This window comes from Harmonia axyridis, chromosome 4 (assembly GCF_914767665.1).
Source record: "Harmonia axyridis chromosome 4, icHarAxyr1.1, whole genome shotgun sequence".
NCBI classification, from domain to species: Eukaryota; Metazoa; Arthropoda; class Insecta; order Coleoptera; family Coccinellidae; genus Harmonia; species Harmonia axyridis.
This window is the reverse complement of record NC_059504.1, coordinates 44,616,730-44,639,720: the sequence shown is the minus strand read 5'-3', so window position 1 is coordinate 44,639,720 and position 22,991 is coordinate 44,616,730. Positions and strand designations below refer to the sequence as shown.

Sequence of the window (22,991 nt, the reverse complement as noted above, 5' to 3'; positions counted from 1 at the left end):
GAAAATTATCCAATTGATCCTTTTTTCTATGGGAAATCCATTGCCAATTAACAAAAACATCATCATTATTTGATGTTTTAGTGTTTTTTTAACATTTTTGAACATCCTACCTACATAACATCATACATCATTTTGAAGGGAAAAAAATAACGAATTCAACGAAGTAATGATATATAGGGTGTTCCATTAAAAAAATATAGGTTTGTGTTGAATCGTCAGAACCATACCCCGAAGAAAAAATTTGAGTACGCCACTGCATTCTACGCACAATTCTGATTCAGACGTAGTTTTCACCTCAGCATTATTTCTAATAACTTCGGAGATAAAGGAGGGGTCCGAAAAGTATCAATTTCCAAAATCACCCTGTATCTCTTGAACGAAAACAGTTGTGCAAAATCTGATTAGACCAACTTGAGTTTCACGAAAAAGAAGGACAGGGACGTGAAAACCGCAAGGCTCTATCTTGAATAACAAGCGAGAAACCTGGTTGTCTCGCCCAAAATGGGATGCACTGTACATTCTTATTCATTCAATCTAGCTATAATATGATTCACAAGGATAAATATGAATATAGAAGTACTCTAAGGAAGTTTCCACACGGTGTCCAAACTAACATTTCTTGGAAGGTAGATATGAGGTGTAGTAAAAAGAAATCCATTATTTTTGCTAGAAAAACAAGGTTTTAATAACCATCCGATTTAGGTCGAATATGTGCCGTTTCGTTCGATAACTTGTTGCTATTTTGAAAATAATATGATTATGCCTCTCTCGTAGAAGCCCTCGTCACTATTGGCAAAAATATTGAGACAGTCTATTTTCAAAAGCGCCTGTTGAAGCAAATTTTTCACCAGCAAAATTGTTTGTCATGGACAGGAACATTTGGTAATCACTTGGTGCCATGTCCGGACTATAAGATGGATACATAAGAACGTCCCAACCAAGCTCCCGGAGCTTCTGGCTGGTCACTATCCTCAGATCTTCTTTTTGTTAAAGGTTCGGAGGTTACATTCCCTACGCCTCTAATTTAAGTTCTCCTGTTTTCTACTGTTGTCTGATCGGGAGACTTTCCTCCCTACTTCTTTGAAATAAGTCTCTTATATGTCATTCTTATTTTGATTTGTAGTATCTTTCTTAATTCCCTATTCTCATGCTCTTTCAGCGTCTCTATTGTCTTATTTCTTCGTTTGTTGACTATTTCCTCAATAGTTTCAGTTTTCAGTTCTTCTCTGATTTGTTGGTTGGTTATAGGTATACCATGGGGCGCCAACCGCTGTTCTGATTACTGAATTAAGCGTACTTTGCAACTGATCCTTATTATTGTCTTTCGTATTGTACCAGGTAACTCCTGCTTACGTAATGCAAGTAATGTAAGTATTAGCACTTCTTTCATTATCTTCAGCTTGTATTCTAAAGAAAGTTTACGTTTAGGGTTGAGCAGCGGGTACAGTATCCCGTGCAATTGCCTTGCCTTTTTTCTGTTTTCTTCTATCTGTTTGTTAAAATTCATTCTTTCATCCAGTATTACTCTCAGATATTTTGCTTCTTTTTTCCATTCTATCGACTGGTTTTCTATTTTGACTATTTTTGACTATTTTGTCTTTTTTTACAGTTGTTCCTCCGAAGTAGATTGCAACTGTTTTCGATGTATTAACTCTGAATCTCCATTTCTTGAAGTATGCCATCAGTGAGTCACTATCAATGTGTGTTGCCTGGTGTTGACCTGATGGTAAAAAATTCCTCTCTTATTGGCTAAAGCTGGTCGCTTCTAGGCGATTTCTTCCTTCAGGCGGTCTAATTGTTGACATTACCTACAGCTCCTAGTTAACAGTCGTGCCGTAGGAGAGCAGCTCATAGCAGATAATTCCCTGCCAATCACACCAAACACACACTAAAACCTTCCTGACCGTCAATCCTAGCTTGGCCACCACTTCCTCCAGCTCACCACATTACGACCACTTTCGTTTTTGCTTGACGTTGTCGTAAGTGATTCACTTTTCATCACTATCTTCAAAAATTGTTGGAATTTGTTGCGATTTGCAGATGGAAATTCGGTCCATGAGGTTTTTTTCGTTAACTCGTGTGGTACCCAAACAACGAGCTTCTTTTTGAGACCAGCCTTATGCAAATAGTTCCAAACGGTTTTTGTGGAGGGCATTCTCGAACAGTTTTATTCCTACAGACATAAATAACATTCAAACTAACCAACACTCGACATATCTTACCTATTCAAAAAATGTTACGGGTTGATGTCATCCTCATGGGGGTGGTTTTTTCGGAACAAACTCATCAAGGAAATTTGTCTCCCTAGAAGTTAAACTTTTTTTTCAAAATCTTCGAAAATTCTTCGTTACTGGGATGATTCAAATTTTCGTTGGGATACCCTGTATAGATGGACCATGTTATTTCATAGGTATTGTATAAAACCTAGCCATCGACCCCAAAAGCTGATTATCGGAAATACGAGTAATAAACCTAAAGATAGATACCAAATTGCAATAACTTGATATCAAATAGTGTGAACACTCAGCAGGTACCTCGGATCAACAAGTTCCCAGAAGGGATTAGTGCGACCATAATCTAGCCGTCTCCAGAATGATCCAATAATTTTCAGCAAATTCATCTTGTAACTGTTTTCGAGGATCTATCACCGCTACTGCCTCTCCGCCTTGCCCCACTCACACGCTTCTATAATTGAAGGGTTAATGTGTTCACCCTGCATGCTGCCTAGTTGGGCTCAGGATATTTAATAACACCGAAACTGGGTCACCGATGTCCCAGAAAATCAACTGTCCCATATTTCACTTGATCTGATATGCAATCAGGCAATCAAGTGTCAAGTTTACGATAACTATCACTGTCAGAAATGGCTTAATGTTAGACTGGGCGTTAAAGTGCTCTTTAAAGTCCATGTTTGAGAATAAGTATGAAGATGTTGTTCCTATCTGAAGATGTCTTTTGGAAGCAAACAGGTTTTAATTTGTACTATGAATAAAATCAAACGAAAGTAAGCACAGCTTTATTGAATCTCAAAATTAAAGCAGTAATTGCTACTATTGATAATACTTGAAAAAAAAACAAAACTTGAACTTGAAATAAAATAAATTAGTATACGGATAAGTATTTTCTGATAGCATTATTCGATTATCTATTTCTTCGATTTGATTGATCTCATTATGTAATAATAATAAGGCTTCATTTTGAAACTAGTATATTCAATGGATTTTTATTTCATTGTAAATTGTATGGTATGATATCAACGATGGAAAACGATATCGGCCAAATGACCATCACAGCTACGGTAGCAAAACCTCTTCGCAAAAATTAAGGAAGTTCGAAAATTTTGTGACTGTTTCAAAAGCTGCCGATTCTTGTTTACCAAATGTTCATTCATAAGAAATAAAATTTGTACTTTCTTATATCTGATATCAACTCCTCGTTTGATAACTTCCTCAGTTTCAGACATGTTCTTGTTATTTGCGTTTCAAATAACTTTGGATCAGTTGTTGTTCAACGTTTTACAATCAACTTTGATTCAAAATCTGAAAATTTGTTTTGTAGTAATGCCTTGTTCGGATGGAGCCAATAAGGCTATTGGTATGATCAAGTATAGCGTGTTTTTTTTTCGAGGTATATAACTTTAAGTTGGCATTACTGTTCAAGATGGCGACCGATTTAACAGCTGTCAAGTGAATTATTCTCAGCTTGGATTGGCAATTCATCATGAGACTCGCGCCTGATCAACGCTTGCAAATAGTGCAATTTTATTCCAAAAATAATGGTTCTGTGCGGAATACTATCGCGCACTACGTCCATTAGCGATAAAGCGCACTTCTGGTTGAATGGCTACGTCAACAAACAAAACTGCCGCATTTGGAGTGAAGCTTATCCTCGAGTGTATGTCGAAACACCGTTACATCCAGAAAAACTGACTGTTTGGTGCGCTTTATGGGCTGGTGGAATCATTGGTCCGTACTTCTTCAAAAACGATGATGGCCAGAACGTTACAGTCAATGGTGATCGGTATAGAGCCATGATTACTAATATTTTCATTCCTGAATTGAACAACCATGATGTCCAGGAGCTGTGGTTCCAACAAGACGGCGCAACATGTCACACAGCTCGTGCCACAATCGATTTATTGAAAGGCACGTTTGGTGACCGCCTTATTTCACGTTATGGACTTGTGAATTGGCCTCCAAGATCTTGTGATTTAACACCGCTAGACTACTTTCTGCGGGGCTATGTGAAGTCATTGGTCTATGCGGATAAGCCACAAACCCTTGACCATTTGGAAGACAACATTCGCCGTGTTATTGCCAACATACGGCCACAAATGTTGGAAAAAGTCATCGAAAATTGGACGTCCAGATTGGACTACATCCGAGCCAGCCGTGGCGGTCATATGCCAGAAATCATATTTAAAATGTAATGCCACAAGATTATCTTGCGGATGAATAAAATTCATGTCAATCGAATAATCCATCGTTGTTTTATTGCAATTCAAATTTCTATAGCTCTAAAAAAAACACCCTTTAGCAGGCTATACAAAATTACATCTCTTATTGAAGAATTCTTCGTTTCGTACAAAATTTGGATATGTTTACCACCTTCAGAATATCCTACAACCCTTAGTCATATGTTGAGATTTAGCTATATTCGATAACATCTCTATTTCATATTTCAGAATATATGGTACCAAAATTGTGAGAAAATATCAAGAAATCATAAATCATCTAAGTTTTCTTCTAAGATTTTGTCTATTCAATTGAATAGAAAGGAATTACAGATTGGGAATTATAGATCTGGAATTAGAATAAAAAAAAGGGAATAAAACACTGACGTGAAGTACGAAACTCTTGAACCCTCGTTCATTTTGCACCTTTGGAGTCCACAGAACACCCTTTTTCAAAGGCTCAATTGATGCATTTATCAACTAGCGCTCCAAAGCTCCTGACCTCACTTGAGTTCACCAGGATTTTTCGAAATCTAATCATTTCACATACTTGAAATTTCAAAACGAGAAAATTGAGACCTATTTCAACGAATTTAACGCATATCCAGTGTCTGTACTGAAAATCGGCCTGGCGTTTTTCCAAATCCGAACAAAAGGTGAAAAATTATTCCCCCACGCAGCGTATCGACGACGCCATTAAAATCGGAAATGTATCCCTCAAACTCCCTAGTCCGGGCGTTGTAACCAGGGACCGTCATGACGCAATTTATGGTCCTGAGGGATGGAAATGGGGTGGTCGTAATTTATATGGCGGAGAATTCGGAACTTTGCAAACTGGGGATGAAACATTCTGTAATAAGGGACCCCATATCCGTAGTACTCTACGAGGAATATTTGGGTAATCGAATAAAAAACATTTAATAAATCGCGCAAAAGATTCGGCGCACTCGAACCAACATGAGTGCATATCGACCTATGGCTGTAAACACGATAATTTCATCGATAAAAGCAAAAACAGCCATTGTTTCAATTGAATCGGTCGAAATATACATACAAAGTCAGTTTTGGGTATGGAATGCCTCAATTACTCATTTACGATTTTATACATAGGCGTACAACTTTGATTCCACTGTTTTTGTTCCTAAATTCAAGACTTTATTGTAAAAAAACTGGTTACTCCATTTCAACGTTTCCAAGTATGTCTTGACCACTTCCGGAACATGAGATCGAACATTGTCATGCTGTAAAATCACTTCATCATGTCTCTCGTTATATTGCTGACGTTTGTCTTTCGATGCTCGGCTCAAACGCGTTAATTGCGTTCGATAACGATCGCCTGTGATTGTTTCAGCCGGTTTTAACAACTCATAATACACTACTCCAAGCTGGTCCCACCACACAATATTTGGTTGGCCGTCGACGTGGAAGCATGACCGGGATATCCTCGTGATTTTTTTCGCTTAGTATTATCGTAATGAACCCATTTTTTGCCTCCAGTCACAATGCGATGCAAAAATCCCTTCCAACCTTGCCTTGCAAGCAGCTGTTTACAAGCAAAGAAACGCCGTTCGACATCTATCGGCTTCAAATCTTACGGCATCCAATTTCCTTTTCTCTGAATCATTACCATGACTTTCAGACGTTTTGAAATGGTTTGTTGCATCTCTCCCAATGGATCCTGCGAATTCTTGTTGCGTTTGACACGAGTCTTGATCAAGTAATGCCTCCAATTCTGCATCTTCGAAAACCTTCTCTCTTCCACCGCCATGCTGGTCTTCGACCTCAAAATCACCGTTCTTGAAGCGTTGAAACCACTCTCGGCACGTTCTTTCACTAATAGCGGCCTCACCATAGGTATTTGAGAGCATTCGATGAGCCTCAGCTGCAGATTCCTTCATATTAAAGCAGAAAATTCTATTTATTATTAATTATTGGCTCATAAGCTAACATGTTCAATCGAGAATAACTTTATGATGCAGACACACATCGACTAATATTTCGATGGCCTAATGTTCACAAATAACTGTATGACGCTTCAGCCATCTATTGAAAAACGGCGGATCAAAGCTGTACACCTAACAGATTTTGGTGTGCAAGATCTAGTGATATGGTTGATATTATTGATTTAATTATTATGATTTAGTTATTATTATTTGTCAGATCTTTCATTTTACCGGAATAATAATGAACTTTCATTAATTTCAGATAGATTACCCTATATAAATTTGGCCTTTCGAATCCTTAAGAAATACTGAATATTTTTCTTGTAATGTTCCCTATACCTAAATGTCATAATTTCGGATTTAAATGATACATTCATTTGATTGAATGAATTCTTTCAATTCGAGTAATCTTTACATGTTCGTTTCATTAGAAGTATGTTCACATTCGAGTAGTAGAAAAATTAGGAATTTTAGATAACATATTAGGCAGTCATAGCAATCTGAATTATTTCAACTTCGGCTCATGATAATGTAAATGTATCTATAACTCGAAAATGATGCTATTTATGTATATGGAAAATTTGCATAAAAAATATTCAGTATTTCCTATGGATTTCAAAAGGCAAAAAATACGTGGTGTTCCATTTGGAATAATAAAGTTCATTAGTGTTCTGGAAAAAGGAAAGGGACAATAATTCAAATACCGCCATAATATATCGGTCATATCACCATCTTTTTCTGAGATAATTGAGACGTTTCATACTAAAAACTCACTCCGTCTAAATTATTAAACCTTTCGTTTAAGTTATGTAAATGGGACGTCAATATAACATGTAACATCAAACTCATTAAAATAGATATTTATAGGAGTATATTTAACATCTAACAAATGATTGAAGTGAAAAGCACCACAATTGAAATATATATTTTCTTGTTTTCTGCAACCGGATAGTTCAGAAGGTTAAGATTGTATCCTTCAATTCAATCAGTTAAAAATTTTTCAACGGTTGCGCAGAAATGACGAAGCCAGTCTCTTTTTCGCATAAAATCAACCCCCATAATTTCTAATCTCTGAGTTTTTCCATCACGAAGTTAATGTATCCTGTTTCGAAGGGAGTCTCCCTTATTAACCAAACGTGTTCCACAAACAAACTTTTAAGGTGAAAGGACCTTTAAAATATGTTTTATCGGGGAGTCTCTTTCACTTTAAAGCATCCCTTTTACGGAAAACTCGGCTACCTATTTCTTTTAGGTAAACATTAAACATGGCCTTCTCGTGTCACATACCGATCCGTGATCAGAGTTTTGAATATTGTTAATTGGAAGTTATACTAGAAAAAGATGTTGAATAGAATTCTAGATAATATGTAAATATTTGTTATTTATATTCCATTGTGATAATTTATATGATTGAAAGTATCTAGGAATGGCAACAAAATCTCAAAAGGCTTCTTTTAAATAATCTTCTGTACAGTAGTAGACCTTCAATAATAATAAGAGTTTATTCAGAATTCAATATGAGCATAGATTCAATTTCTCTTTTAAGTTTCTTCTTCCTTTCATTTAGTTGGCTTCTTTTGGAACACTTTTATAGCCGTATAGTTTATATTTAGCTGTGAGACCTCTATCCGATAGATCTCTTGATCCGAGAGTGATCTTAAACTTATCAAAATTACATCTATAGATATCAATAGATGCAGCCCTCAGTTTCACCCGCACTCTGAAAAACTGCATGGATGGACATAATCAAAATAAAAAATGAACTAAATAAAATATAACCTTTCAGAAGACGGGAAGAATATATACATACCTACTGTATTTTGAGAAAATACGGAAATATATGATGAAATAGAAGAGATGAGAAGAAAATAGTTGAATCAAAACGTGATTCATTTCTAAAAAGAACTATTTTATCGACAGTTGTTAGATACCGGACGATCTCAATATTATTAAAGATCTCCGTTTAAATCTAGATACGTAATGGGAATCTGAGAGCGTAGCTCGGATTTATACACTTACCAGCGGTCACGCCACGTCCACTTCATTCGTAGTAATAGACAATGGTAATAGTAATGACTTCATTTCACATTTTCCCTCAAAATATGAGTCCAAATGAAAAACCTTGAAGGACAAAGTTATTTTTCATAAAATTACCTTTTTCGGCAACCGTCCGGGAAGTGCTCACTTCCCGGACGCTTTTTCTCTTTCCGGCCTAGCTTTTTTCTCTTTCCGGCCTAGTCCGGAAAGTACGTACTTCCCGGACTAGGCCGGAAAAGAATCATAGAATTCATAACAACCGAGATAACGGCTGACAGTTCATATGAAATTAGTTGTCAAAAATTTGCATGTTTTTTTTATCGCAATCGTAATAAAATATGGAAAGCAGCAGCGATAGTGTTATTTTACATGGTTGCCGAAAAAATATTGTACGCAACACGCCCGAAAATGGTTTTTTTGGACTCACAGACTTCCAGGACTCGCTTACGCTCGTCCTGGAATTTTGTCTATTCGTCCAAAAAAACCCTATTTTCCGGACTTGTTACGTAAATTACTATTACAATGATTTAAATTTTATTAGTAAGGATTCAAACGCTTGCCTCATAACGCTGCTTGAATATTGAATATCGAAAATCCCCTTAATTTTCTTTATTATTTTCATACAAAATTCCAAATTGTGACTTATACATGAAACATACAGGGTGTTCTGATTTGTTTCCGACAAACTGAAACGGGTGATAGATCACATCATTTTAAGCAAAAAAGTTCCTATGAGCATGGGTCCGGAAATGCTTCGTTTCCGAGATACAGGGTGTTAAAGTTGAAGAAATAATTCGACTGATTCCAAATAATTGCATGGAAGTTGGTACATAGGGTTTTTTGAGGTGAGAAATTCAAATTTGTGGTCGATTTGGTTGTATTTTCTAGAGGGCGCCACTGGCAATCATTTCGTCCCCTTTAAACCGTAGTAACTTTTCTGTGCTATCTTGTACGTCATTCTGGACTAAAAAAATCGATTCCCCTGACTTTTCTAGTCATTCAAGTTGCTAGGGGCAACCGTTTCAGAGAAAAAACGCATTTAAAGCCAAATCCATATTTTTGTAATCTCTAAAAAATGTAGAAACAAATTTGTAATAATTTTAAATTAAATATTTTTTAGAAGTTACAATTTAGAACAAAACAAAATAACATAATAATTTTTAAAGAAGGTGTTCGAAATGTCCACCGTTCTGTTGAATGCACAAATGACATCTTCGAATGATTGATTGTTTTACATTCAACAATTGTTGCGGCAATAGATTTAAAATGGCTATACGCAATGGCAGATTTAAAGTGTGTTAGGTTCAGATGTCATAATTTATAATTATAGTTAACTAAGTTAATAGCTTATCAACAAATACAGGAAAATGGTATTGGTTACCAAAGGCCCGAACGAAGCATACAAAGAAGAAATCATCTACAGAGAAATAGGATTCTACAGACCTTCGAAGAAAATAAAAACTCAGTATTCGTAAAGCATCCCAACAACGCAATATTTCAGGAAACAGAATATTCAGAACACTTAAAAACAACAATTACATAGCATACCTCTTCTACTTATTAGTGGGCAATAGAAAATCCGCATGCATTTCGCCTTAGAAATTTTCAAAATGAATTTAAATTTAATATTTGAATAGGAACAATTTCATGAAAGGATTTCGAAGCAGTCAAAACATATTAAAGAAAACGCGAATTATTTTTTCAACTTTAACACCCTGTATCTCGGAAACGAAGCATTTCCGGACCCATGTTCATAGGAACTTTTTGGCTTAAAATGATGTGATCTATCACTCATTTCAGTTTGTCGGAAACAAATCAGAACACCCTGTAGATATATTATATGGTGTCGCGGACTATTTTTTCAATCTACCGAAACAATCATTTTTGTAAAACATTGTACTTACGTATAATCAACCAATATTATTATTATTATTATTATATAACTTGGCCTATGTTACTCGGCGATAGTGTACCTTTCGAGAGGTGAAAGAATTTTTGAATTTGATTCAGCAGTTATTGAGCCTCTTCACAACGAGCATACAAACAAAAGGTACCTCTTTATAATACAGGATTAGATCTATTTAGAGGGGCAGTACAGGGATATCGAAAACCGTTACAGATACAGGGTGGCTCAAATTAGAAAAATGTTGCGTTATTTAGGGATTAGTCGATTAGTGTGATCCGAAATATCTCCAATGGTTCCCGGGAAATCTCGAAAGAACTGAAAATCAAGATTTTCTTTTTTTCTGTATAACTATTAGTTTCTGGAGATAACTTCACGAAATTCGGTTTGTAGTCATTATCCGATATAGAGATTCTTATGGTGTCTTCAGATTTTTTCTGTTGTTTCAGAGACGCGATAGTCAATTTTTTTTCTTATAGAAAGATGGTTTTCCTATTGAGGTGATAAAGAAAAAGATTACGAATTCAACAATATATCTTACTCTACAAAAATATCGAGTCTAGGTACACAAATTTGAAGAGTTGTTATGTGAAATCATCACTTGACTATCGCGTCACTGAATAAATGAAAAACAGAAAAAATCCATCATTATGTCTATATTGGATAATGGCTATAAACCAAATTTTGTGAACTTATCTCCAAAAACAAATAAGTTATACAGAAAAAAAAGGAAATCTCGATTTTCAGTTTTTTCCAGATATCTCTGGAACCAATTTCGGATCTGTTCACTCCAACACACTCATCCTTAATATAAATAACGCAACTTTTCTGTAATTCATGCCATCCTGTCTTTCTAATGGTTTACGATATCCCTGTAGTGGCCCTCTAAATAGTTCTAACCCTGTATTAGTGTATTGTAAAAAACGATTTCGAACAAGCATGCAAAAGCTCACATCCGTGGCAATAGAGTCATTTTTCTACTATTAGGTACCCAATCCAAATCCCACCTGTCATTCCTATAGGGTGTTTTTTTTCGAGGTATATAACTTTAAGTGGGCATTACTGTTCAAGATGGCGACCGATTTAACAGCTGTCAAGTGATTTATTCTCAGTTTGGTTTGGCAATTCACCATGAATAGACTCACGTCTGAACAACGCTTGCAAATATTGCAATTTTATTTCGAAAGTAATGTGCCGTTGTTGCCGATTATCATAAGCGAATTTTGTTTAGCGATGAAGCGCACTTCTGGTTGAATGACTACGTCAACAAACAAAACTGCCGCATTTGGAGTGAAGCTAATCCTCAAGTGTATGTCGAAACACCGTTACATCCAGAAAAACTGACTGTTTGGTGCGCTTTATGGGCTGGTGGAATCATTGGTCCGTACTTCTTCAAAAACGATGATGGCCAGAACATTACAGTCAATGGTGATCGGTATAGAGCCATGATTACTTACTTTTTCATTCCTGAATTGAACAACCATGATGTCCAGGAGCTGTGGTTCCAACAAGACGGCGGAACATGTCACACAGCTCGTGCCACAATCGATTTAAAAGACATGTTTGGTGACCGCCTAATTTCACGTTTTGGACCTGTGAATTGGCCTCCAAGATCTTGTGATTTAACACCGCTAGAGTAGTTTCTGTAGGGCTATGTAAAGTCATTGGTCTATGCGGATAAGCCACCATCCCTTGACCATTTGGAAGACAACATTCGCCGTGTTATTGCCGATATACGGCTACAAATGTTGGAAAAAGTCATCGAGAATTGGACGTCCAGATTGGACTACATCCGAGCAAGCCGTGGCAGTCATATGCCAGAAATCATATTTAAAATGTAATGCCACAAGATTATCTTGCGGATAAATAAAATTCATGTCAATCGAATAATCCATCGTTGTTTTATTGCAATTTAAAGTTCTATAGCTCTAAAAAAAAAACACCCTTTATAAGCATCACTTTATACTACTTTATCCACCGTAATAAAGAAAACAAACCGAAGTTAGACAAATATCAATAATATTGAAAAACAAGTACTTATGTTCGTCCTATACAAGCTTACATCATCAAAAATAGCAGAAATTGAATGAGGTAAGTTCACTGACTGAAAGACTACTTACAAGAAATGAATAACAATTCAAAGTCACCACAAGACGTGTAGGTTGTCAGGAAATGTATAAAGTAATCGATATCTCTTTATCATCTATTCAGTATAACTGAAACTGTTCTGGAGAATGAATAACACAAAAGGCAAACTTCTGAAATAGCTCTTAGGGAAGTGGAGTGCCATCATAGCAAGACATAAAAGTTTTATAGATATACTCGCGTGTAAACGTCAAGAATGGAAGCTCGAATCTCTCGGCCAACATGCAAAGGACTAAGGATTGGTAATCGATTTCGAAACGAACCTGTAAAAAAAATCGTTCCTTATCAAATGCACACTAGCCAGTTGAAATTTAATGGAAACGCTATACTTCGAACTGCATTCTCCGACGCCTTCACGACAGAAAATCACAAATCGACTGCACTGCTACTTACATAAGGTTTCGAATTCAATTCGAACTGAACTGGATTCAAATAGTATGAACACTTCTAGGGATTCGCAACAATGCAGATTATTCGATTTTACTCTTTACAGAGTTTCCTGGGTGTTATGTACACGAGCTATAAATCAGAGGTCAGAAGAATAAAAGTTGATGAGATTCTTTTTCAACCTTTAAAATTCATTGATCAGATTTTCAAACTTGGAGTATGGAATATGACTGTTGAATATCTGTATGAATATTGTAAAGCCTAAATGACACAAAGCAAATTCATTCATTCAGGAATTATTGTTATCGAAGTAGGCCTTGAACGTCTAGTCGCGGCTTCATTGCTGGTTACAAAAATATCACTAAAAATTGCTGTGATCCATCATAGAAATAATCAGTTTATATCATTTTAATAATTTTTGTATCCGAAAGATCCCAAATTTTCGAAATTACGGAGCGACGCGTCATGAATTCATAAATTGAAATTCAGTTTCTATAATGTTAAAATATAGTGGAATGCTATCACATTTCGAGGAAATCCAATCAAGAGATATCAAATCATTTAAAGATCGCTCATGAAAGATCACATTGAAGATAATTTAAATATAAATATTCCTTTTCACCAAAGGCTCTTCAATAATTTTTGCATGCTTGATGAACATTGGATATAAACCTGCTTGCAAAATTCTAGTCATATAATTCTGATGGATCATTTTAACTGTGATAGCTAAACTGGTGAAAAAAACAGAAAAATTGGTTGATAAATTCAAATAGTGTAGCTAAGTGAATGGAAGCGCCTTATCATAATAACACAGAAATAAAATTTAAAGAATCCATTGAGTGTATGAAAAATCTTAACATCACAGTTGCACTGTATCTTTCAAAATTGGGACCAATTTAACAGCCGATGTGTAATTACTTTTCTGAAGGCATTTATTGAAACTGTTCATGACATGAATGATTGATTGAACTTATATTAAATATATAGATACTATTTGTACACTCTAGTTTTCTATCTTTTATCTGTTATTGAAATGCTTTTATACTATTCACTATTATTACATAGAGTATTTTGCCCAAAACGGCTTCGCTTCACTCACTAAAAGCGCATGAAATTATTTGTAATTTGTGTATTTTAAAATTTTATTGCATTCTGTTATTACCTTCAAGCGGTTAAGAGCTGAAGAAATTCTTCTCAGCCAGCAATAGTGATACTGGAGGAAAAATTTGAGCTGTCGGGTCAAGTTAGTGATGTTATTCAAAACCGTGTGAGTCACTCAAGAACAACACAGAATATTGCTGCTGTAGACCATTATGTTGACAAAAACCACAGTTTGTCTATTCCTCGTTGATCTTGAAAATTAGGCTATGATTAATTATTTTTTTAAAGCAGGAATTGGAAGATATTGATATGGACAACGTTCATTTTTAACAAGACGGCACTGCGTGACATACAAGCAACGAAGCGATCCTAATTTTGCAAGAAAAGTTTCCTAGCCTTGTTATTTCTCGAAGAGGTGATCACAGTTGGCCCCCGACATCTTATGATTTAACATCTTCAGTCTTTTTTCTTTGAGTCAATTGGAAGATGGGGTCTATACTCTATGCCAATGACTAATGCTTCTAAATCGATTCAAAACCGTAAATAAAGATGTAGAAAAATCATCCTCATTATTGAATTTCTTCAGATATTTTGGAAATCCTGTATATTTTATGATGTCTTATGTAATATTAATATTTTCTCTATCATGTTAATTTTCTCGTCACCTATATAAGGTTTTCTGAAAGCTTTGTTTTGTTACCAATCAAAAATGTAGCCTGACAAAGCCACAGTGTAAGTAAAACAATTGTCATAGACAATAAAATATTTGTGGAAATTATTTCGTCTTATTTTATTCATGAAAATAATTTCGCACTTTGAAAAATGTATGAAGCTTTGTTGCTCCTAAATTGTAGATACAAACCAAAATTACAGATTCCTCGGATCAATTCAAGAAAAAAAGTATTATAAACATGGGCCCACAAACGCTTTGTTCTCGATATACAGGATGTTAAAAATTAATTATTTTTCCATTTGTTTTTCTTAGCACCTTCGATTCTCAAGTTATCCAACTTAAATTCAACATAGATATACCAGTTTTCATCATGTGATATGCTAATTTTGAATGCAAATCTACATGGTGATATTATTTCTGGAACAGTGCTCGATTCTTTCTTCCAGAACTTTTATTTGGTGAACCACTGGTAGTTCAAAAAAATTTTTAATAGAAACTTTGGTTCAGTACTACATTTTTTGGTCTTTGGTAGTTTTATCGTATCTGCTACCGATTTCGAGAAAAAAATTTGGAACAATTCTCTAGTCATCTAAAGTACTATGAAGAACCGGTTAGTAAGCTGTGTTTTTTTCACACAAATTTACTCAATCTATAGCGAAGATTAATAGAGATTTGATAAACTGGTATAATCATCTCAAAAAAGTTGGACTACAAGAAACTCCCTGTATTTCGAAAGCAAAGCGTTTGCGGGCCAATGTTTATAGGACTTTTTTTCTTCAAATTACCCAAGGAAACTCTCATTTTCCATTGTACCTCCAATTTAGGAACACAATGTATACTTCGCCTAATTATATCTTCTATTTCAAGTAAAGGGCCAGAAGTATTGGCATATGTAAGAAAATTTCTGAGCGAAAAACAAAACTGCGCATTCGCCATTTTGTAACGGCATAACCATTTCATTTTTTACGCTAAAAGCTGGTAAGAATTCTGGATGATGTTGTTATTCCATTCAATAGTACTGAATGATACTCAAATTCTCAAGATAGTATGGCATGTTTTAATTCTAATCATAATCGATCATACCGTAAATTCATGAAATGACATCTCGCTGATACAACAATCAATTGCTATACTATATTGATCCCCTAGCTATCGTACTTTTCAGGAGAAAAAATTATTCGATGAAGCATCTTTGAAAAAATTTAAAAATTTAATCTTTCGGAAATATTTAATTCATTCACGTTTTGAAATGTGTGTAATACTTATAAAAATCCCACTTTCGGAGCTTTTCTAGGAAACTTTTTACCACAATCATCGATCCATGAATTTCAAAAGCGAAAAATCAAGGATTTAAATTAGCGTCCTTCCTTTCTGTTCATTTTCTTATATGATTAGTATGTTTCTGAAATCTAACACTATCCTTATGCCATTAAATTCATTTTCAGGTCATTGTTACTTACAATATCTATTAGGAGAATAAAAGAAACCAGTTTTTCATTCAGAGAATCAGAAATATTGACATTAGATAAATTTACGACAGAGTTATTTTCATAACAGACAACATAAAATAGTTTCATAACGTGCATGTCAAAGATTTTTCATCCAAGTCGTAAGGAGGACATATGCTTTCTATTTATTTTGCCTTCTCATATTTGGGAGACTTGCCAGAGTTTCAAAATTACTAATAACTTTTGTCGACTGGTATCTCGAGTAAGTTGGTTCATCTCATTTATCTAAATGTGACGAAAATCGGAATCTGCGTTCTGAGAAAATATTGTCAACAATGAAACGATAAAGGAATTGGTAAACAAACTCAAGCATTTATTATTAAGTTGAAAGATTTCTCTGCTTAATAATACATATTAGGCACAGTAACTTTCGTCGTTTATTTTTTTTTATTAGTTAATTAGTGAAAACTGATAATTAAAACATTTTGCTAAATCAAGTCCAATTGAACAATGACAAAAATCTCTGTTTTAATGAATATGGAACCACTAAGTTCAAATGCATTGTCTCAATTGAATCTAGTCTGTGATTTTACATCCAATTAGCTCTGCTAGTTTTGAAAAAGAGCTCTTATCTAGAACAATTTCAGTTGATGTTATAATTTTGCAATTCAATTTCACATTTTCGAGGTTATTTTTTTTTTCTTTGTAAAATTATTTGTATTGATCTCGTATTGTGGGAATAAAGTCAATTATTATTATTATTATTATTAATTACCCATCCATGTGTCAGTCTGCGTAGGTAATTTTCAGTCGATCTAATATTGTGAGTTATGAATCGAAAATACTGTGGTGGAGAATGGCTTGAATAAAGTAACATAAGGTCTTTATAAAGGATTTTAAGAACATTATGGTTTTTGAAATTGTTCCTTATCGCTTTTCACTTATTCCATTCTAAAATGTAACTGTTTCAGCCTTTACTAATTGGAAATTAATCGTGATTAAAACGAGTTTATATATTTTCTGTTTTTACTAAAAATATGGTGTTAACAATTTGGGGATAACCTTGTGTAACCGCAAAGTTTCGATTTTTCTTCAAGTTCACCATCAAACACTGAAAATTCTTATACTGCTACAGATTATTTATAAGGATCCATGTACAAAAAGATGAAAAGAGGACTAAAAAAGTCTACATTTTTGAGCGTTACCCAAAATGTGTAAGATTTCAGGTATTATTTGAACGAGTTGAATATTTTAGAATAACACAGTCCAGTTTGTTCATTCACAACTTCATAACAATTTATATTTAGTTGTTTATAAAAATGAATAAATTGCTGTAATTAAATACTAGTTTATACATATCGATGTATTCTGAATAGTTGAGTTTCGTTCCTTTTCATTACCTAGACATGTATAATTTTCTTATTGTCAATTGTAAGGAAAGGGTGATCCTTATCTAAGCAATGTACTGGAAAGGTGGAGAATCATTAATACATATTTCTGTGGAAGTGAGTTTCTAAATACATCAAAATCAATTATTTGCTCTGAGCGTGATATTGAAAGATCTAAGAAAGTTATTATTTGTTTCTTTATCTAATTTGAATTTTATGTTTGAGTGGATTTTGTTTCTATAATTTAGAAATTTATTTAGTTAGTTAGGCAAACAAGTTTGTCAACTACATATCGATGCCAAAAGTATATTTTTACTGGTAATTTTGAGTTGAAATTTGTATTTTCTATATATAACATAAAATATCTGCAAGACATGGACTAAATTGTGAGCCATATCTAAGCCCATTTGTTGTACATATAGTTTCTTTGTAGACATAGTTCTAGAAGTATTATGAACTCACCTTGTAACAGACCAATTGAAAAGTTCCCGGTCTACCACAGTAAAACACATTTTTTTTTGGCAAAAGTCAATTTTATTATTCAACATAGTTGCCTTCGAGGGCGATACAGCGATTATAGCGATATTACAACCTTTCGATCACATTTGTGTAGTACCATTCGTCTTTCGCTTCAAAATAGGCCTCAGTTTCGGCAATTACTTCTTCATTGGCGCTGAATTTCTTTCCAGCGAGCATTCTTTCGAGGTCTGAGAACAGGAAAAAGTCGCTGGGGGCCAGATCTGACAAATTCGGTGGATGCAGAAGCAATTCGTAGCCCAATTCATGCAATTTTACCATTTTTTTCATTGATTTGTGACACGGCGGATTGTCTCGATGAAACAACGCCTTTTTTCTTCAAATAGGGCTGTTTTATGACGATTTCATCCTTTAAACGATCCAATAACAATATAATAATTGCTGTTCATGGTCTGGCATTTTTGAAGGTAATCAATGAATTATAACTGATGCCATAACCTTACCAGCTGGCTGTTGTGTTTTTCCTCGCTTTGGATTCGGTTCATCGTGTGCAGTTCATTCAGCTGACTGTCGATTGGTCTCCGTAGTGAAATGATGGAGCCATGTTCATCCATTGTCACATATCGACAAAAAAATTCAGGTTTTTTGCACTTAAACAGCTTCAAACACTGCTCAGAATCATTAATACGTTGTTGCTTTTGATTGATTGTGAGCTCGCGCAGCACCCATTTTGCTTATAGCTTTCTCATGTACAAATATTGCTGAATGATGTGATGTACACGTTCAAATGTCTGCTATCTCGATCAACTTCACTTTACGGTGATTCAAAATTATTTTGTGAACTTTTTTGATTTTTTCTTCGTCCACTGGGTTCCACTGCGTTCGCCATCTTCGGAGCTCATTTCACCACGTTTAAACTTAGCATACCAATCAATGATGGTTGATTTAGCTAGCTATATATATATAGCTATAGCTATACTCACAACGCAATATCTCACAAACTAATGGTCGAACTGCTGTCAAATTTTGACACGTATCGTTCGAAGGTTGGTACTAAATAAAAATCATATGGATTTAATACTAGCACCGCCATCTGTGCATCAGACCGGGGACTTTTCAATAAGCCTAATATGACAGGGTTTACATGTGATTGCTGCATAATTTCAAAAACTCAATTGATGCTTTAATTTTTCGTAATACATGACGAAATTTCAAAATGACAATCGTTCATTTTTTATTATCATTTCCTACTAAAATTTTGTTAATTCACCGTTTCCAAATCCTTGTAGGTAAATTAAAAATATTTCAGAGGAAACTCCGATGTTACAATTATTTACAAAGATCCCATATCATTATAATTTTGTAAATTCACCGTTTCCAAATCCGTGTAGGTAAATTAAAAATATTTCAGAGGAAACTCCGATGTTACAATTATTTACAAAGATCCCATATCATTATAATGCACAACATTTCAAAATGTTCGTTCCTCCATGAACTTTTAAAGAACCAAAAATTCGGATGAACAGCTGATGAATACTATTTGAAGTTTTTTTTTCGACTACTTCTCTCGTCTTGAATTCAACCAATCGCAATCGCTCAATTTTGAATTAAAACTGTTTTCTAGATGGAAAAACTGTATGACAGCACCTATCAGCAGTTTACCCGATGCAAAAATTGACTTGACAGCTGTTGCCATCAACAATTACAATACCTTTGATAACAAGTGATTATTAAGGTCTCATGACATAGTCTTGTCGAATACCATTCGGGCATTTAATTTTTCCTATGAAAAAAAATCGAAAAAATACAATGCAAAGTAATATTTTTTTAACAAAGAGCATTCATGCAGATGCAACCAGCATTGATGATTTTTATTAAAATATTACTTAGCAACGTGTTTTTTCGTTTTTTTTGGAGAAATTAGATGCCCCTATGATATTACTTACGACTATCTGATGAGAAAACACTTCATAATGTTGACATAACCTATAGATCAATTGTTCAAGATAATTTACCCTCTGGAATGAAAATTTCTCTTCATTTTTTCTTTCATGGTATGATCAAATATTCAATTTCGAATGAGTAGAAAAATATTGTCAAGTTCTAAATTCAAGAAATACTATACAAAGTGTTTGAACTATTGTGTCGAAAATTTCGAATAGAATTCAACAATATCTTTTGTTTTTCGAATAAGAACCCTCTTTTTAATGACTGCGTTGTATTCTGTGAGGAAATTACAATTTGTTTTTTGAGCTCTCTGTTCCCAAATCCTTGTAGGTGAATTAAAAAAATTTCAAAGTCAACTACTATGTTACAATCATTTACTAAGACCCCATATCATTATAATACAAGACATATCCCTAATATTGGAGATGAACAGCTGATAAACACAACTTGAACCATTTCTTTTCGACTATCTGTTGAGAAAACACTTCATAATATTGACATAACCTATCCAGCCAGTTCTTCCAGACAATGTACCCTCTGGAATGGATTCGTCCCCACTATCTACCGAAACATCAAATCAACCACCTTGTACGGTATAGGCAAGAGCAACACATACCACAGGACACCAGGAGGCGAGGAAGGGACATTCGAACTGACAGTGGGGCGAAGTTTTTTTTTTTTTGAGCACTATTTCCAAATCACTGTAGGTGGATTAAAAATATTTCATAGTCAACTACGATTTTACTATCATTCACAAAGACCCCCATATCATTATAATGCAGGACATTTTCCCAATATTGGGGATGAACAGCTGATAAATGCTATTTGAACAAATTTTCTCGAATATCAATTGAGAAAACAATTCATAATATTGTCATAATCTATCAGTCAATTGTTCAAGATAATTCACCATCTGGGATAGAAATTTCTTTTTATTTTTTTCCAAGCCAAGATAAAATATTCAATTTTGAATGACTTCCTATTTCAAAATTTGTTTTGAAATGACTAATTACCGAAATATTTTAAAAAATGGAAAAACCGAAGTATATTGTCCATTCGAAGTAGAAAAATATTTCCAAAACGTTGTAGGCGAATTAAAAAAATTTCAAAGAGTTCTACGATGTTACAATCATTCACAGAGACCCCATATCATTATAACGCAAGACGTATCCCCCAAAATTGTGGATGAACAGCTGATAAATACAATTTGAACCATTTCTTTTCGACTATCTGTTGAGAAAACACTTCATAATATTGACATAACCTATCCAGCCAGTTCTTCCAGACAATGTACCCTCTGGAATGGATTCGTCCTCACTATATCTACAGAAATATAAAATCAACAACCACCCTGTACGGAAGACAAGAGCAACACATAGCACAGGATACCATCACGAAGCGATAAAGAGACATTCCAACTGACAGCAGGGCGAAATCAAAATAAAAAATACCTTCAACAGCGAACCATGACCGATCCAGAGGAGAGGTTATATTCCTACGGGAAGTCGTTCGGAAAAACGGGAATTCCTCATCTGCGAAAGCTCACAACAAGAACTAGAGGTGTGTCGCGCACAAAACACAAAAGGGCTGTACATTTACGGGTATGGGGGACATCGCGTAAGGTTCGGTTCCACAAGCAGGGTCGACACGAGGTCCCGGTGAACTGTTCCCGAGTTTACGAGCGGGAGGGAACAGCTATGCGGGAGAGATCGAGATAGATTTGGGAGCGTGCCGCAGGAGCGCGACGATAGCGCTATCAAACGGCGGGAGACAGAACAAGAAATGTATCCCTTGTTATTGGAGCCTTCAATAATTTATAATTGCTCTACGATCGGGTTCAATGAGGGGTTTCACACCACCTGATCGAATTCGACTGACCAACGCATTCCTTATGTATGCGCCGGTTGGTTGCATATTTGTTGAAACGGAAGATTCGCCTTGAGAAATAAATAAGACTTTCCTAATTTTTTTTTTACAAATATCGTTCGTTGCAGAGATACATGGGAATGAGAATGAAAAATTAAAAGTAATTTTTATTGATAACTGCCACAGTTTTCCAAATTTTTCAATTAAAATTAAAAAAATGTTTTTGTTGAGTAGGAAGTTTATTTCTAATGATAAATCACATTTCCTTTTGCCTGAATCCCTTCGCTCCCCTATTTTTTAGGCCACTAGTAAAATCAGAAAAATTAGACATTTTTATCATTCCCCATTCAATTTTCAGTAAAAAATGTATAGGTACCGGGTTTTTCACCATAATTTGACCCCCCTTTTAACTTTGTTACTAGAAGAGGTACAAAAAAATGTTTTTTTCGAAAGTTTCACAAAATCGACTAGTGTTTTTTAAAATTATTTCACAAAACGAAATATATACAGAGTGGGCAACATATTGATTGCATAGTTCAAAATGCCCTTTTTTGAGTTATCTCATTGGCAACGATATATGACATTAGTTTGCCATTGAATGAAACTATTTATCGAATATGCACTACACAGAAGCGGAAAAATTTGAAATATTTTCACTTTATGTGAAGAACAATAAAAAAAGAAAGCTAAAAGGAGAGAATATATGGAGTTGCATCCAAATCATCCAATTCAAAAAAAAAAACTTATGTCATATACAGGTTGTTCTATTTGAACAAATGAAGTTGCAGTCAATATGTGGCCCACTCTGTATATATTTCGTTTTGTGAAATAATTTTAAAAAACACTTGACGATTTCGTTAAACTTTTGTAAAAAACATTTTTTTGTACCTCTTCTAGTAACAAAGTTAAAGGGGGGGTCTAATTATGGTGAAAAACCCGGTACGTTTTCAAATCTGTTAAAACTAACCGTTTTCAAGAAGATCGCGCTTTTATGAATACAAATTAATTTTACAATTACAATAACTAGTCCAATTCAAAACTGGATATTCAACCAAAAAAATAATTACACTTTTACATTCATTTTTCCATTTGTTTTACAAAATAGTTTGCTTAAGCATTGAAGGATTTCAAGATCTCTGCAAGAGAGCAGCTTTGGTTAAAAATGCATGTGAAAATGGCATTATTTTTTTTTAGTTGAATATCCAGTTGTTATTTGGATATTG

At 34.6% G+C, this 22,991-nt stretch overlaps 1 protein-coding gene across 2 annotated transcripts in view; it reads right to left on the bottom strand.

Annotated features, from left to right (window-relative positions):
* LOC123677436 (voltage-gated potassium channel subunit beta-2) overlaps window positions 1-21,790 on the bottom strand; it is a 121,208-nt gene extending 99,418 nt beyond the window's left edge. Inside the window, exon 1 of one of the 2 annotated variants that reach the window (XM_045613940.1) lies at window positions 21,354-21,790. The gene's annotated coding sequence lies outside the window, so the exon portion shown is untranslated. Of the gene's footprint in view, window positions 1-12,744; window positions 12,870-21,353 lie in introns of those variants that run through there. The other variant, XM_045613941.1, reaches the window with a different exon arrangement.
* Window positions 21,791-22,991: the final 1,201 nt, after the last annotated feature.